Below are 17,718 nucleotides of genomic sequence, written 5' to 3' on the forward strand. Positions count from 1 at the left end.
ACATGCTGAACGTCTGTCTGGCTGTATTGGTCAAGTGGTTGTCGGTCAGTCGGTAGGTTTGATTCCCTGTCTTCACCTTTAGCCATTTATTCACCACAGCACAAGTTTTAACCCTTCCAGCTTCTTCTTCCCCAGCGCCCTGCGGCCCTGCTGCGTTATCATTTACCGTTTTTGTCCTTTTTCACACAAATCCTTGTTATGTGAAGCAGTAATCATTAACTAGCGGGTCATGAGTCCAAAAGTGGGTCATGGACGTTTGTCTGATGAAACTCCTTAACCTAACCGAGCGATAATATCTCACACTGTAGAAGAAGACACGCAGAAATAACTGAAATGAAAAAAAAGGAGTCTTTAATCAAATTTCAGCTAATTGAACCTAACAGGTGAATATTTTCCCCATTTCCTGGTTATTTAGTAATTCGTCATTAAGCCTGTTTTTGTTGAGTCCAGCAGTCAGACCAGATGAGAAACACGTAAAGGACATGAATGATTTAGAGGCATCAACACTCACACACTGAGCTCCTTTCATTCCATACAGCCGTCCTCCAACCCTGAACTGCAGCGAACCCCGACCATAAAACACGTCGTCGCCTGCAAATTTATTGATTTGTCTAATGGAGACGTCCATTTTCATCCACACCAGGGCATCAGTTCCCGGGGGAGGGATGTACAGTCAGGTTCAGGTCACCAGCAGTTTAGAAGGACACACACACACACACACACACACACACACACTCACACACACACACACACACACACACACACACACACACACACACACACACACACACACACACACACACTCACAGACGCAGGCTTTTGTTGACATATTGCATAACCTTAACCTAAGTGCTGGACTGTAACCTCGGCTCTAAAAGCACACGTTCAGACTTAAGTAGATGTAAAGCGTTTGTGTGTTTCCAGCCTTTATAAGAGAAAAACACTCCACCAAACACAGATGAACACGTAGAACATGGAGGCAGAAGACGGCGGAGAAGGATGACGGTGCGTCTGTGTCTCTGCGGTGCAGGAAGCAGGGAGGCGTTCACAGCAGAGCAGGTGAGGCTGCGGTTACCAAGGTTACAGACGTCTGCAGCATCCCACCATCCTTTCCCCCGACTCCAGCGTCTCCACGGTGACACAGCAACAACCCGAGCGCGGCGGAGGACGGCAGGACGGAGGAGACAGAGAGGGAACGAGGTGATGGAGAGACGGATTAGAGGAGGAGGAGGAGGACGGGCGGCGGTGGGAGCCGCTCCACATGAAGCAGAATTATTCATGAGGCCCAGATCCTCCTCTCTCCACCAGAGTCTGCACTCCAGACAAACAGGCAGCAGGGCCAAAACAAGCCTCCAACACACACACACACACACACACACACACACACACACAGTGTGTCCCAGTGTCAGTCCTGCACAGCAACCCTCCAATACCACATGGTGAAGGAATGCATTACAGCATGAAACACTAGACCTAAGCAACAGGCCACAAGCGGCGGCGGTCTGGACGGAGTTTGATTGAGGAGAAAACTGTCAGTAGCACCGTGAAGGCTCATGAGGTCTGCTCATCGATCGCCGAGCGACCGACGTGGTGGGCTCATAAAACCGTTGAGAATGTGATCCAACAGCAGCTCAAAGAAACCATCGTATCAACGTCAACGACGGTTCGCCAGTGAAAGCTGCTGCAGCGCATCGCTGCTCCTTCACTGTGGCTGAGGAGTGTGTTCACATCAATTTTAAATGAGCTCATGGTGAGTGTGTTTACCCGTCAGCCTTCTGCGGGGATCACAGGCTGGAGGAAGTCAGGTTTCATGTCTCAAGCCCAAATAAGAGCAAACAAACCCGACACACAAAGCTTAGCCTCACTCCAAACAACGACTCGTTTCTAAATATAGAAATGAAAAGTTTCGGGTTTCCTCCCACCTCAGACACTCATGGAAAACAGGTCAACGAGCCACTGTTACCGGATAAAGGAACAATGTCTCAACCTTTCTGAATCCAGCTGAGTGCATTCTGACTTTTTACTTCATATATTTTATCTGAATTTGATAGAAAGTGACAGCATAGTACGAGAAAGGAATACGGTCAGTCTGAGAAATTGCTCATTCGCCATCTGGACGACAGCAGTGGTAATACAATCTATAATCAGGATATTTATCTTTCCTGATCTCTGCAGTACATAACACAATCAATAATCAATAATCAATGCCAATAATACGACACATTGGATTTATAGGTCTACACGATTTATCAGTTCTGAAAACTGACAATATATCTACATAGCACCTTCTAAACAGACAGACTTAAGCAGTCTCTGTGTTTCAGACGTCCTTTAAAACATCCATCTCTCATAAACTGGTTGAGATTCTGGATTCTGCTGAAGTTGCTGAACATCCAGAATATCTGGCAGTCAAACTGAAAGTTAATGGTCTGACGCTCCAGCTGCCATCCTGCAGACACTGGGAAATGACTTTGTTAAATCTGTTGTGTTTCGTGCCTTCCCAAACCAGTGGGGGGGTGAAAAAAATGAGTCGCCATCATGAAAACAGATATTTTTATATACAAATGCATCAATAAGATAAAAGAATGGATGGTGCATCCTGTTGAATTCATGTTAAATCCCTTTATTTAAACCTGTCATTATGAGTGCAGATGAATTTACTGATTCCTCAACATATGTGATTTAAGCATCAAATATTTCCACTGCGATCTAAATTTTGTGCCCCTGCAGCCAAAATACGCAGCGTTTTCTGGCTACAAGTTGTCACGTCAGACATTCTCCCAGAAGACCGAAATTGCCACTCTCTCTCTCACACACACACACACACACACACACACACACACACACACACACACACACACACACACACACATACTGTTACACACCATCTCTGACCTCTGACCCCTGCACAGAACCCCTGACATCAGTGAAAAGGTCGAGGCGGGGTCACTTCCTGTCAAAATGCGTCTCTTCAGCAGGCCTGTGCGCTGACAGCTGCGCTGACACACGGTCCCCAGGCCGAGGAAGTCGTACGGCACCACAGTGAAATCTCCAAACTGGTGTTTCATATCCTCTGTTTCCAAATCCGTGAAGAACACTGAGCTTCCTTTTCAGAGAGAATAACGTCGATATCACTGCGCCTTGCGGCGGTCTAATGCCGCTGTCCTCACAGGCCCGTCACGCCGCACAGGGTGACCCACATGAGGGTGTGTGACGGACCTCAATCAATGTTCTGGCCCCGCACGGCCGGTTCGAGCTCGCTCCTGCTCACACGGCAGCTGGAAGTCTTCATGAATTGGTTCCATTCAGAGGACGTCTATAAAGAGCAGAGGGCCTGAAGGAGACTCCAACACGGACGGAGTGAACTGGGTCATCCGGCCGTCCACACACCTTCTTCATGAAACGTGAGGATCGACCACCTGACCTCCTGATCGGCCAGAACTAATGAGCAACCCGAGGAAAGGTTAGCCGCTCGCAACAACCCGGTCTTTGTATCGAATCGTCAGAACAGAAATGAGCAGGATGCTCCCTGGAACATGTGGTCTTCACCGTTTAGAGGAAGAAAGGAGGAAATCAAAGCTGTAAGATCCTTCATGAGACACGTTTCCAGTGTGAGACTCTGTGTTTGAGCGGCAGGGATTCGGTTTCGTCTGGAATCTGTTGTCTCCAGGTGTGTCGAACCGTCACCTGCCCGGCACTCCAACATGACAGAGAACTGCTTTACTATTTGGCTGCTATGAGGGACTTCGACAACACTTCAGCATCTGTTTCAGAGTCTCCGCAACAGGCTATGAGATGGTTGATTGTAGAAATAAGATTTACTTCTTGATGTGCTCGGGGACAGACAGGTGTGACCTGTCAGCAGCGTGATTCAAACTCAAATTCACATTTACGCTGCTAGCTTGTGATGCTAATGCTACTTCACCAGGTAGGCGTTTTAAATTGAAAACAGAAAACTCTCGGTGTGTTTGGTGTGGGCTTCCTCTCCATCGTCACGTGAACAGAGAAAACGAAACACTGACAGTCAGAGTAAAAATAGTGTCGGCATGTTTTCCATGTGCGATCCGGTATCACGGGGCGGGGCGGGGCGAGGGCAGTGCTGTGTGAAGGGATCTACGATAACCTCGAAGAACGGAACACTGCTCATGACTTTAACAGCATCTCGCCAACAAAGTGAACATTTACTGCCGTCCTCTGGATCACAGGTGGAGACGTTTCTTTGAAACAGGAGATACTGAAAGAGACGATGTGGCCAAGAGTAAATCACACATTGAATCTGTGTTGGTGGCACCAGAATGTACTAACTCTCTGAACCTAGAGTAGATTTCTAGAAATGGTTTCTGCAACACAGGTGAGGTGGTGACAGGAGACAGAGCCGACTTTATGAGCGTATCTGCATTATCATTCTTTTCTGTCCACTAAATCTTCTTTTTCTCAAGCTGGCTCTCTTAAAAACACATTGATCTCTGTCTGAGATGAGCTACTTTACTGCCATTTGGAAATAATAACCCAGACAACTTGACAGGTCAAAGCACGGACGTGAAAGTTGAGAAGCAATAAAGCAGCATAATCAGAGTTTACGAGGGACCCTGGCTCTGCAGCAGCATGCATCATCCGACACGGCGCTGCTCGGCCTTTCAACGGCGCAGCTGTCTCACACTCACACCACGGTATTTCAAGTGTAACTATCTCATTTCTGCGTTTCGGAAAAGTATTTGCATGTAAACAGACACCCAAAACGCAGCATCTCATTCAGAGTCCATCAGTGAAAACAAGGATTCTCAACATGTGACCTTAATTCTGCCGAACCTGCTCAAAACCTCAACAGCCTCCACATCAAAGAGGAAACCCACTTTGGAACAACTTCCTTCCTCACCCGACGGACACGCACAGATGTGGCTGCGGTACCCAGCAGCCCCGGCAGCCCCCGGCAGCCTTGAAGCCATTAGGACAGGATACAGTAGAGGAGTGTGTAATGGTTCAGAGTGGAGTCAGCTGGGCCTGGGAAAGCACGCTCGCTCCCTGGCTTTGATTACACAGGCTTTAAATCTCTGTTACACAGAAAAGGCACACATGAATATACAAAAGTGAAGTGCAGATACACACCGACTCCCCCGAGACCCGCGCCGGGCTGAACTCAGGCCTCCAGACGGGCCATATTTACTCAAAAATGGGAGGCGGGCGGAGGGGGGGGTCACTGCCAAAGCTTCTAAAAATACCAGCAGGGAAAGTGAAACCAGTTGAGACTGAGCTGACAAGAAACAGAGGGAACATGGGAAGAGAGGAGGACAGAACAGTGCAGAAGATTGCTTCGAATTAACGGGGCCCACCTGTTCCTGTTAGCGAGAAACGAGATGAACGAACGATACAGGAGCTCAGCAACGGCCTGATCTGACCCGAGTGGCGCTGGAAGCCTGGAAGTCACCGAAGCAACGATCCTGCTTGGTCGTCTGTCTGTGTTCTCCCATTGTTTCATTACAAAAACAACATTTAGCAACACTTTCTGAGAAAATGGCAACGGGAATCAGAGACACGTTTCTGTTCTGACACAAAACCAGACCCAGAGGAGACTTTCTGCAGAACCAGACTCAGAGGAGACTTTCTTCTATTCTAGTTTGAGTCAGAGGATAGACGGGAATAAAATTAGAGGACCGTCAAACAGACTGAGTGGCACTCCGAAGGTCTAGCCATTCTCTCCTTACAGAATTTGTTCAAACAAGTCTTCAAGTGATTGTCTTTTTTTAAATTGAACCCTTCAGTCCTCCAGTGGCGACGTCCTCCTCCGTGTTGACGAGTGTGTGATCCTTAATGAAGTGTTGTGGTCGCGTTCATGTCACCGTGTCAACACTTGACACCAGAAATCAGTGTGTTCATCGATGAGGCGACAGCCGTGTGTTCGAGGAATCAGCTTTCACTGGAACCGGCAGCGCTCTCTCAGGTCATGTGTCGTGTTGCCTGCAGACGGCTCGCCGCCCGGTGATCAGCCGACCGCGTTTCACTCGTGTGGACGAAGCGGATTTATGCGTAAACACTGCAACTGGACCTCAAGGTGAAAAGAAAACTCTGTATTGATGACAGGAAGAGATGTCCGATCGATATCAAGACTGTTAAGGTGCACAAATGCAGTTTGAATTGATTTCAGTCAAGTGTCAAGTTCCTGTTCTGGACATGAAACAGGAATCTGTCTATCTATCTATCTATCTATCTATCTGTTCTCTGTAGATATAGAGGAGTTCCGTTAACGACATGAAACCAGTGAGTTAGCCTTTGCAGCCTTTCCGTCCAGTTTGTCAGGGAATCCATCAGACATGGTGAGAGCTGGACGGAGCTCCAGTCACCAGGCGGAGAGCAGCATGGGAAATAATTTCACTTGAAAACATCCGTGTGTAAACGGAGGAATGTTTTCCTTTAGGAAGCAGAAGTGACAACATGTGAGTTTGAGTCAAGTCAAACCAACTGGTATTTCCAAACAAGCTCAACTAGAGGAGAAACTCTCCCAGGATGCAGAGGGCCTCGAGGCTCTTCCAGAGTTCCTCACAGCATCAGCATGTGGACGACAATGACCACAAAACACCAGTAACTCCGTGTTTCCTCACTGATGGTCTGAGCTCGACTCTGCTCTACTCTTTGAGAAGGTGCAAACCTTCCTCATGTTGCTTCTCCATGGCCGGATTCAGAGAGAGCTGAATGCTCTGAAAAACTGCATTTTCATGGCTGCCATCGGACCTTTGGCTAAAAAACCATGTCGGCAGTTTTGCGTGACGTCAAGGCAGTGGAAATGCTCCCCGGTTAGAGTATGGCCGAGCCGATAACATCAGTGGAAACGCGGCATAACATACATGACTGCACCCGAAGAGGGGAGCTGTTTGAATCCAGGCTTCACTCAGCCTATTACACACACACTGCTGCATGCAGATCCCTCTGCAAACATCTCTCACCTTTTCATGACATTCACATGCTAACATGGAGGGCGAGCGTTCTTCTGGCGCAGCCTCGAACAAATACAGCAACAGTCACACATAATGAATCCATCATGCACTGGCTTTCTGTTATGGGAGTCAAATAAACAGTGAATTTGTGTTTTCCAGCCTCAGTGTGGATATAACGGTCTCACATCGGTCTGCTCTTTGTTCTACTTTTGTAAACTGGGTCAAAGTAGTGACTGACTCAGAATCGCGTCGCTGTGTTCCTATAAAATATGCATGCGACACGACGTTTAGCGTAGCGGCTGTTTGATCCCGAGCAGATTCAGGACTCTCTGTGCTGAGTCACACACTGCAGTGGTCTAAATATAGCATTGTGGGTAATGTAGTCTGGGCATTATGCATGCTCATCTGCTGCTCGGCTCCCTCCTGACCTCCAAAACATCACACAGACGTGAAAGTGAGGAGGAGCGAGCGTCGGGTCGGGGCTGCAGCGACTCCAGGCTCTGCTGGAACGGCGGACGTTCAGACGACGCTTTCTGACACAACACTGATCTAAAGGTCACATTTTGGACAGGAGAGGGTTCGTCTAAACAACACAAAAAGCATATCACAGGGACGATCGGTGTGTGGAGTTGTTGCCATGGAAACACTCTTCACTGGGAGAGGCAGAGAGACACATGCATGAAGGTTAAGAGAAAAAAAAAGCTGATGGATGTGGATCAAATCCACCCAATGTGCAGTATAATCTGATTAAGACAAAGAATATCCTTAATTTTGGAGAATATGGAATAAAACTGAGCAACAAGCATCTCTGATCACACACATTACTTTACTCCTACTCACGTATTTCAAAATGTGGAAAAGCACATCTGATCAGGTCAAGACAGAACCTAATAAACCATTTTTACTATAACTTTGAGGAAGAAAACCAGATTATCAGGGTCAGTGTGAATTCAAAACAGTGAGATCACCCATCCATCCATTTTCTAAGCCGCCTGTCCTTTTCAGGGTCGCGGGAGGGTCTGGAGCAAATCCCAGCTACTTTGGGCAGGGCAGGGTCCACACTGTACAGCTGTCTGTCGCAGGGCACACTGAGATCAACCTTTTACACTTATATATACATTAAACACATTTTTTAAATCTAAAAAGGAACAAACAGGGTGCCAGGTTTCACTGTCATTTATCTGAAGTTATTTATTCCAGAGAAGAAGTCAGACTGAATACTGTTTCTTTTTAGAGCTATGTGCATCTATTACAGTCATAAGCTCTTTACTGGCTCTCGTCCATGTTCTTAATGATTGACTCTGATCCCAAAACAAAGGTTCTAGTAATAGTTTTAACAATCAATCACTCATGTTACAGTTGAGAGAATATCTGATGTAATATCAAAGTGTGACGTGGCTCTTTAAATATAAATTAAGCTTTTTTTTTTTTTTGGATTGATCCATCGAAATCGATCCCTGAATCCTGCAGCATGTTGGTGCAGTGTTTTGCACCTCAGTGGCGGTCTGGAGGCCAGAGAAGAAAACTAGGGACCAGACGTTTACAGGTTTGAATCCCACGGTGTGCAGGTCCTCACGATGACTTGATAAGCATGACCCTTGACCTCCCCCAGCTCTACAGTGATCACCAGCACATGCAAACTAAACCTGCACGGGAGTGCAGCGGACGAGACGGACAGGATGTTAGTGAATCAGGAACAGAGTTTGATCTGACATGCATTCATCTCACAAATCACAGCGTTCAACCTAATATCACACAAACTGTTCACAATGTCGAGAAAAACCATCAAACATTGAAAATGCTCCAAAAGCATACCTTGATTTTTTTTTTTTTTTTTCAATTTAGGAACTGAACCAACTTCCTTTGGCAGCAGAAGCTCATCTATACTTATCTCACACTGGATGAGTGTATCGTCTATTTCCCTTTAATGGAGACAGTGAGAGCAGTTTTTTGGGGCTGCAGGTGTTTTACTGCCAATAAACTTGACAGCTACCGACTGGATTTTCATACTGAAGCCATTCCAGGGACCAGAGGTCCCGTTTCACCGGATCAATCAGGTCACTTCAGTGGAGTCTGTCTGCAGAAAAGAGCTGAACAAACAACCAGGAAAATGTTTCCCTCTGGTTTGGAAAGCAAGAAATCACTGCTTAAACCCCCAAACACACACTGGTTCCCACACACACACACACACACACACACACACACACACACACACACACACACACACACCAACCACTGCTCAACCCGGCCTCTTCTCTGATTAAACAGGATTGGCCTTGAAGCAGCAAGACGCACTCAGCCGAGCTTCCCATGAGCGCTCTGTGTGTGTGTGTGAGAGTGTGTGTGTGTGTCCAACAGAGCATGTCTTGTGCCGTTGACCTCTGGGACAATGCCGCACTGTGACATGAGGAAACGTCCATAGAGCGCTGCCAGCCAGCGAGAGAGGGATGGAGGGACGGGAAAGGAAAGGCCGAGGGATCGCCGGGAATGGTGGGAGACGGGAGGTGATGGGAGAAACGTGTTGGGAAGCAAAACAGAGAGAGAGAGAGAGAGAGAGAGAGAGAGAGAGAGAGAGAGAGAGAGAGGGAACGAGGGAGACGGGCGGGGCGGGGGGTGATGGAGCTGGAGCGAGGGGAATAAACGCACACTGTGGCCGAGGCTTAATTAAAGACAATAATGTTGTTTTGTAGCCCCTCAACAACATGGCCTCCTCCATGGCCTAGTTACTGAGGGGAGGAGGGGGGAAGAGAGAGAGAGAGAGAGATAGAGAGAGAGAGAGAGAGAGAGAGAGAGAGAGAGAGAGAGAGAAATAGAAAGACAGAAAAAGAAAGCCTGATTATTGTAAGGACTTTCGGGGTAACGACTGAATCTATTCATTCATTCACGACAGTCCAGGGACTCTGCACCTTCACTGGAAACACAAAACCATTTCTTCTTTCAGATGCTGATGATTGATCAGATTCATTAACGGAAAAGGTTAGAATCATTACCCAGACTATTAAACCGCTTACTGCAGGGCAAGCTGATGGCTCTTACTTAATCCCCTTTCACACAACAGCAGTTCAAGTGAAAACAAATCGTCCTTACGTTTTCATTTCAGAAAAAAATCCGTGTACAAATGACCATGTTTCAAAAATGGCAGAAACGCTGAAAACTATGTAGTTTTCATGTAGGGCCACTAACCACTAAATAAAAACCACCTAGGTATGCAGAAAACAGTAAACACAGACGCTCATTTAAACTGTCATTTTTCATCAATCTGGCTCCAACACCCGGAACAAACGACCCTGAGCCGGGCTCAACGCCAAAACACAGATGCTTCGAAAAAAAACTCAACTCGGGAAGATAAGAGCTTCAACGTAGCAAACTAGTCAAGGTGTGGCTCGTTAACAGCTAACAGCTAGCAGTGGCTAGCATGGTTGGTGCAGGTTAATATCCAAAGAGTTGCCTCGTGAGGGTGGAGCAGGGTAGATGGTGTCTTTGTTTGGGTGGAGCAGGTTAAAAGAGTTGCTTGCTGCATTGCTCCAGCAGATTATCTCTCATTTGTTTCCCGACTCGGCCGACGTGCTTCCTGCTTTTGAGGTTTTTCTTGAACAGAAATAAATGATGACTCATGGCTCTGGAGCTCAGACTAGTGGTTGGTGCGAGTACTGCAATCTGGTAGAATCTCATCAAAACATTCTTCAGTTCATATTTCCGGTGTGTGTTTGTGAAGGGAGGGATATGTAAAATGTTTTTTGACAGCCCTGGTTCAGACATGTATACGTAACCGAGCCGTGCTGTCTGCTGCTCTCTGGTGAGCCGAACCGCCTCCTGTCAACACACCTCTCTGTCTGAGCGCCACTGCACAGCGGCCGCATGCAGCCCTCCAGAAATGGGGACAATAACACGGCGATTATAGGTCATAATGTATGTAATTACCACCGAGGGGTTACAGTAAGGTCAGCAGCTGGCTGAGAGTCATGCTAACCCAGTTACTGTACAGCACACACCCCGCTCTTCACCACTTGGGTTGCATGAGGAGCTCTATCAGATCAAGCGCCGCTGCCGTTGACCATGAATGGCGTGCTATCAGTGGAAAGCAATTAAGCCATCTTGCTCGGATTCCTCCTCTCCTCTTGGCAACAACATGGCTATTTTTTCTCTGCCACCACTTCCCTCTCTTTCTCACACACTCTCTCGCTCCTTGTTGCCTGGCAACCCTGCTCGTAAATGTGATCCAGCTCGGCCGTGATTGGTGGAAGGCGCGGCAGATCCATGTCAGATTCAGAGAGGGGAAACGGGGAGACACGCACGCATCACCTCCTCCACCCTCCTTCTGACTGCATGTCACCCCTGCATGCATGCAGGAGTGTGTGTGTGTGTGTGAGTAGTCACGACTGCTCGGCATGCCCAACATGTATACACACACAAGCCCGTGAGCTAAGGTTAGAACTGCAGGGCTGAGTGTGTGTGTGTGTGTGTGTGAGAGAGAGATGCCACTGAGCAGTGGTATTAGCTGGCAGGTGGTCCTCGAAGGGGGCCGCCATGCTGCGAGCTGGAAAAGGAAAACCGCTCTTTGCTGGGTAGCATGTGTGCATGTGTGTGTCTGTATTTGCGTGGCTGTATTAACTTAAGTGGCCTCACATGTGTGTGTTTCTGCTCTTCCTCCCACCCAGGGAGCCATCAGGGCAGCCAGCGTGCAGTGAGCCGCCCGCCAGCCAGTTTAATGAGCAAGTGTTGAATAGTTTTTTTATTACCCTCTCACACACACACACACACAAACAGATTTTATGTAAAGCCTCCTGTGCAGCATTATTATATAGACGCTGTTCATTCATTCATAGAAATGAGTGTCTCACACAGACTCTCATGCGTTTTGCTCTGCAGGAACTTCTAATAAGACAGAAACACAAACATGTCAGAGAAAAGTAGCAGCCAGCTGGATTTCAACACATTGAAGACTTTTTGTGTTCGGGTACCTAATGGAGGAGCTGCATCGACTGAAATCCTCCATAAAATCTGCTCATGCAGAAGGATCGCAGTTTCGATTTGAGCGTTCAAAGGAGGGTTTCATGAGCATCACAGCCTCTTCAGAGGAGACAGATCTGCCTGGAATGTCGTTATTTGTGTGTTTGTTTGCTTGGTTTCCTTGTGGAGGGATTGGGTGGAGCGCTGAAGCCCAAACAAGCACAAAAAGAAATGTGGAGAAAGTTAGCACACATGTGAGTGTGTTACTGCAAATAGATGAGGGACAGCTGAGGTAAAGTCAAAGCTGTGGGAAAAGGGGACAAAAGAAGATGTTCAGAAAAGATCTTCAATATCTTTTTCAACTGAAAACAGAAAATGTTCATTGAAGTTTAGGGTTAGATTTACATGGTGACAGTGATCGGAGAAACTGCGCTGACTCCATTTCCAAAAACACATTTTCTCGAATTGCCTGCTATGTTCTCTGCATGTGGCTTCTTTGTGCTTTCAGCATTACTGCCGTTTCCATGGAAACAGACATCCGTTCTCAAAATGTTGCAATGCAAACAGGAAACTTTTCAGAAACAAAAATGCGAAAACCATTAAAAGCTGTGCAAGCTTTACCGACGCAAAAGAGGTCAGCATGAAGATGATCAGTATTTACATGTTTTAAAGTGTTCCTAGATCAGCTTCGTGTATTGATGCTCTTTAAGCATGGAAACTTTTAGCAGATCTTTTGTCTCTGCTTGGATATTTCCTAAGTTAATGTGGAATGCAGTGTCTTTTCATAGAAATCCATGTTTCAAAGCTACAGTCCCGACTGGTTTCAGCATCTGCAGCCGCAGCACAGGCCCGGATTGAGGCCTGACAACGGTCCTCTGTCCGGCCGCCGTCTTTATTACTCGCTCCACTCAATCGTCTCTGGAGCGTGACCCTCTCTGTCTCCTCATACAGTCGTGCTCTCCATTCTCCATTAGGTCTGGAACAATCCTCGGCTGTTGCTTTCGCTGCCATTCAAACTCGCTCGCTGCCATTTTCCTCCACAGCGGCTCTGAGCCTCGCATCTGACGTTCTGTATTTACAGCACGTCAGTGTGTCCTTATCCTCTTTGTCTGGTTTCCAATGTGCGGCTCTTTCACACACCAAAATGACCATAAATGAAGACGACTGGACGGCGGGCGGCCTTTCTGTCACACCGCCGGTACGACTGGCAGTCCAGTTTCTGAAAATCAGGACCACATTTCCCATAAACTTCACCGCTTCCTGTCCATTCCTCCCTTTCCTTGGAAGATAAACATGTTGGAGACGAGTTTTCCAGCATTCCACCACATTTCTTTAGGGATGTAAGGATGTTTAGTAAATACTAGCTTCAGTAACTTGATCATAAATACATGTGTCAAACGGGTGATATTCTCTCTGAAACACATGAGAATGTCTCACAAATAATGTAAAACGATTCAGCCTCACTCCGGCTCAGCCGATCACATGTCTTCAGGTGACCGTCTGTGTGTTAAGACTGTTGATAAAAAGAATTAGAAACTCTTCAGAATATGAAGCAGACCTAAAATCTGAAAATCACTGCAGAGTTCAACATCAAAGCACCTGAGCCTTGAGGTCAAATCTGATGAAAAACTGGAGGAAGACTTTATAACTAAGACTTTAAGACTATGTGTGCATGCCTTTGCCTGTGCGTGTGTGTCTGTGTGTGTCTGTGTGTGTGCTTCATCAGATGACTCAGCAGATGGTGTGACGGAGGACTTTTAAAGTGAATCTTGCTGACAGGAAGCTTCGATCACACTGTTATTTTAAACCAAACTGCTCACAATGAAAGACAAAAAAAGAGTGCAGACAGAAAACAGTGTATTTAAAGAATCACAGTGTCCAGTTGGATTACAGGCACACGGGGATGATGTCTGGCTTGAGGAGTCGCATTTGCAAGACTTCATTTAAAAACACCTGCACAGTCTATAGGACAGAGTTGGTATCATGTATGCAGTTTGTATGCAGCCTCTTCACAGCCTTTTGGCAGCTTGTTTGCATTGTTTACAGCCTGTTTGCAGCCTGTTTGCAGCCTGTTTGCATCCTGTTTGCAGCCTGTTTGCAGGCTGTTTGCATCCTGTTTGCATCCTGTTTGCATCCTGTTTGCATCCTGTTTGAATTCTGTTTGCAGCCTGTTTGAATTCTGTTTGAATCCTGTTTGAATCCTGTTCATCCTGTTTGCAGCCTGTTTGCAGCCTGTTTGCAGCCTGTTTGCATCCTGTTTGCAGCCTGTTTGCATCCTGTTTGCAGCCTGTTTGCATCCTGTTTGCAGCCTGTTTGAATCCTGTTTGCAGCCTGTTTGCATCCTGTTTGCAGCCTGTTTGAATCCTGTTTGCATCCTGTTTGCAGCCTGTTTGCATCCTGTTTGCATCCTGTTTGCAGCCTGTTTGAATCCTGTTTGCATCCTGTTTGCAGCCTGTTTGCATCCTGTTTGCAGCCTGTTTGCATCCTGTTTGCAGCCTGTTTGAATCCTGTTTGCATCCTGTTTGCAGCCTGTTTGCATCCTGTTTGCAGCCTGTTTGCATCCTGTTTATCCTGTTTGCACCCAGTTTGCAGCCTGTTTGCAGCCTGTTTAAATCCTGTTTGTGGATGGTCCCATGGAGGTCACAAATAAGAGCTTCTAGGACTTATAGGACCTGCTGTTTACATTCTGATGTCTGAAACTCCAGCACAGTTTCGGAGGGCTGGAGGAGTTCACCATTGAGAGGATCTACAGCGTGAGGCAGGTGTTCATAATATTATGGCTGATCTCTTTTTATGTACAGAAGCAGATCGAGACCTGATTAAAAATTAAAATTGGGAAACGTATTAAAGATAATTCATCAGTAATTGTGAGTGTTGAGTGATAATTTATGTTTCCAGGTTATTTACAAGGTTTTTGATTAGATTAAAGACAATTTCAGCCTGTAATCCACACAGTCCCCCTTTATTTCAGCTGTTTCTGAATGAGAACAAAGAATCTGTGTGTGTGTGTGTGTGTGTGTGTGTGTGCGGTTGTAATAAGATTTATGATATTAATTATAAAATATTATATTTGGAAGCAGGCAGGCAGCTGGGCAATAAAACCACAGGATCATCATCTTCATCCACTCATGCAAACACACACACACACACACACACACACACACACACACACACACACTATATTTTATTGCTGCTGTGCCGAGTGTGCATATTGAGAGACTGACCCTGGTTTTACTGCTGTCACTGCAGAGAGAATAGCTTCAGCACCCTTCACCATCATCATCCTCATCATCCTCATCACCATCATCATCATCATCCTCATCCTCATCCTCATCACCATCATCATCCTCATCATCCTCATCACCATCATCATCATCATCATCCTCATCACCATCATCATCACCATCATCATCCTCATCATCCTCATCATCATCATCATCCTCATCACCATCATCATCCTCATCATCCTCCTCATCATCATCATCATCCTCGTCGTCATCAGGATCAGCTGGCCTTCGCAGCCACTTGAAGCCGTTTGAAAAGCACGATAAACAAGAACAACAATGAGAACAAGAGCAGACAAATCGTGGTTTTCACCATGAGGTCTGGGACCCCATCAGAGGACGTTACTGGAGCTTTTCATATGCACTTAATTGCCAACACTTTTTGCTTAACTCTCCAAGTTATTGCCTTCAGGTGTTCCCAGGTCCATAAAGTCCAGCAGCTCGGCTTGCAGACTGTTTCTACAAACAAGAATGGGTCGTTCTCCAGAGAACAGCGACAGGATGACACCTGAGAAATAAGTTCAACAGGGACATTTCCTCACCATCAACTAGAAGTTAGTAGAACTACAACAAGAACGAAGCGGCTGGGAAAAACACTAACTTCGCCACTGGAACCTGGAATGGGAAGTCAATCACGTTCATGTGCATGTGCAGGCTGGTGAGCGAATACTTTTGGGAATATGGTGTAGCCATGCCTATGAAAGTGTGTGTGTCGTCCAGCATCCGGCTTCACTGTGATGTTTTAGCAGCATGTCTTCTTTCATTTGATCAATCTGGGAGGATGAATCCGACCGGTGTCTAATCTGTTCGGAAGCTGGAATAAATAAACAAGCCGAGCAGCGTTTTCATCCTGGCAGAAGAAATCGCCGCTTCATCTGGGCGATGGAGGAGGAAGAAGGTGGTGACAGGAGCTTTAGATCCAATCAGCAGAGGGAATGAGCTGGAAGCGGACTTCTGACACCAGACTGGACCGCTTCGAGAACTTCTTCCCCACTTTGATTCTCGCTATTTGTTTTTTCCTGAATCAGATTAGGTCTGACTCAGGAAATGCCTTCAGTCTTTTATCGGTGTGATCTGTTTGTGTTTCTGTTGGGTCACATGGCCGCAACAGAGAAACGAGGAAAACCAACAAAAAGTACCAAGTCCCACTCAGCAGAGTTCACAAAATCACGAAGAAAGAAGAAAAATCAGAAAGTCCAGAATCTTTAAAGCTGCTCCAGGAGCAGCTGCTGAAGTTTCTCACCTTCAGTTTTTGGCTTTTCCACTGAAACTTTTCAAAGGAAAGTGACAAAAAGGGACGTATGTTTAGGAAGTTATGAGTGGGATTGAAGAGGAGTTGTTAAGCAGTGACAAATGGTTGGACTATTGTGTTTTCATACGCCGTGGATCCTTCATTCATTTTCTGCTGAACTGTAACAAAGACCGACCTCCAGAGTGAATCACCTGCTGTGATCCAAACACGCCCACTCTCAGCAGCACAAGCAGGGATTTCAGAGTTCCCCTGAAGCTGAAAAGAACCGGTGCTAAGATAAGAACGGACAACCACACGACAGTCATCCTCTCCATCAGGAGGGCGGAATGTAACTAGAAGGCAGGATTTTACATGATGAGCCACATGAACAGCTGTACACTAACGTTCTGAAACGTTTTGAAGTTTAAGTCCTCGCTGAATCACTGGTTTGTCCCCCAGTGACCCCACAGTGTGAGAAAAACAAGGACACACACACACACACACACACACAGAGGAGTGACTTGAGTGTGTGCTCGTTGGTGCTCTTGTCACACACGCGTGAAGCACACGGTGTTCCCAGGGGAACGCTGAGGAGAGAGAGAGTGTTTGGACTGTGAGAGCGGACAGCGGAGTGCTCTCACGTCCAGCACACACCCGGGAATTCAGCAACACTCCTGCTCTTCCCACCACCGCAACACACACACACACACACACACACACACACACCCGCACACACACACACACACACACAGACCGACCCTGTCAAGTTTTCCATTTTCACTCGAAAATGCCGTGTAAACAGAACAACAGGCCGTTGGTGGATCCCCCACCCTGAATGCAGGTGAGATCACATCTGGAGCAGATCTCAGCCTCGCTGCTTTCGCCACATCGTCCCCTTCGCTAAACGCACCAAACGTGGTGGAAGAAGAGCTACAAACAGCTGATGTTCGTTCTCCTTTGCTGCTTCGCTGCTCATCTCGAACTCTGATGCATCGGAGCGATTCCGCCGGGGAAACGGGATCGCGATGTGTCCGCTGAGAGCGCTGCACAAAATCCAACCACTGATTCAAGAAGGAGCCCGTCGGTACAAGAGCCCGGCACAGTACCCTTTCAGCTCCATTCACACACACACACACACACACACACACAGTCACACATTGATGCAGCACAGAGCATCATTCTTGATGCCCTCGATCCATTTGTCGAGTCCCTGATAGAAGTTCACACAACATGACAGAGAGCTGCGATTGTCGCCGGACTGCAGTGGAAGTGACTCATCAGTACGAGGAGAAGAAAGAGCCTCACACCATCACCGCCGTCTGTA

General features: G+C 46.9%; 1 protein-coding gene across 3 annotated transcripts in view; it reads right to left on the reverse strand.

The window, feature by feature from the left end:
• The window catches only part of LOC115408684 (protein MTSS 2-like), a 60,935-nt gene that overhangs the window by 21,531 nt on the left and 21,686 nt on the right, over positions 1-17,718 (reverse strand). The window lies entirely within an intron of this gene.

This window comes from Salarias fasciatus, chromosome 1 (genome assembly GCF_902148845.1).
Source record: "Salarias fasciatus chromosome 1, fSalaFa1.1, whole genome shotgun sequence".
Lineage (NCBI taxonomy): Eukaryota > Metazoa > Chordata > Actinopteri > Blenniiformes > Blenniidae > Salarias > Salarias fasciatus.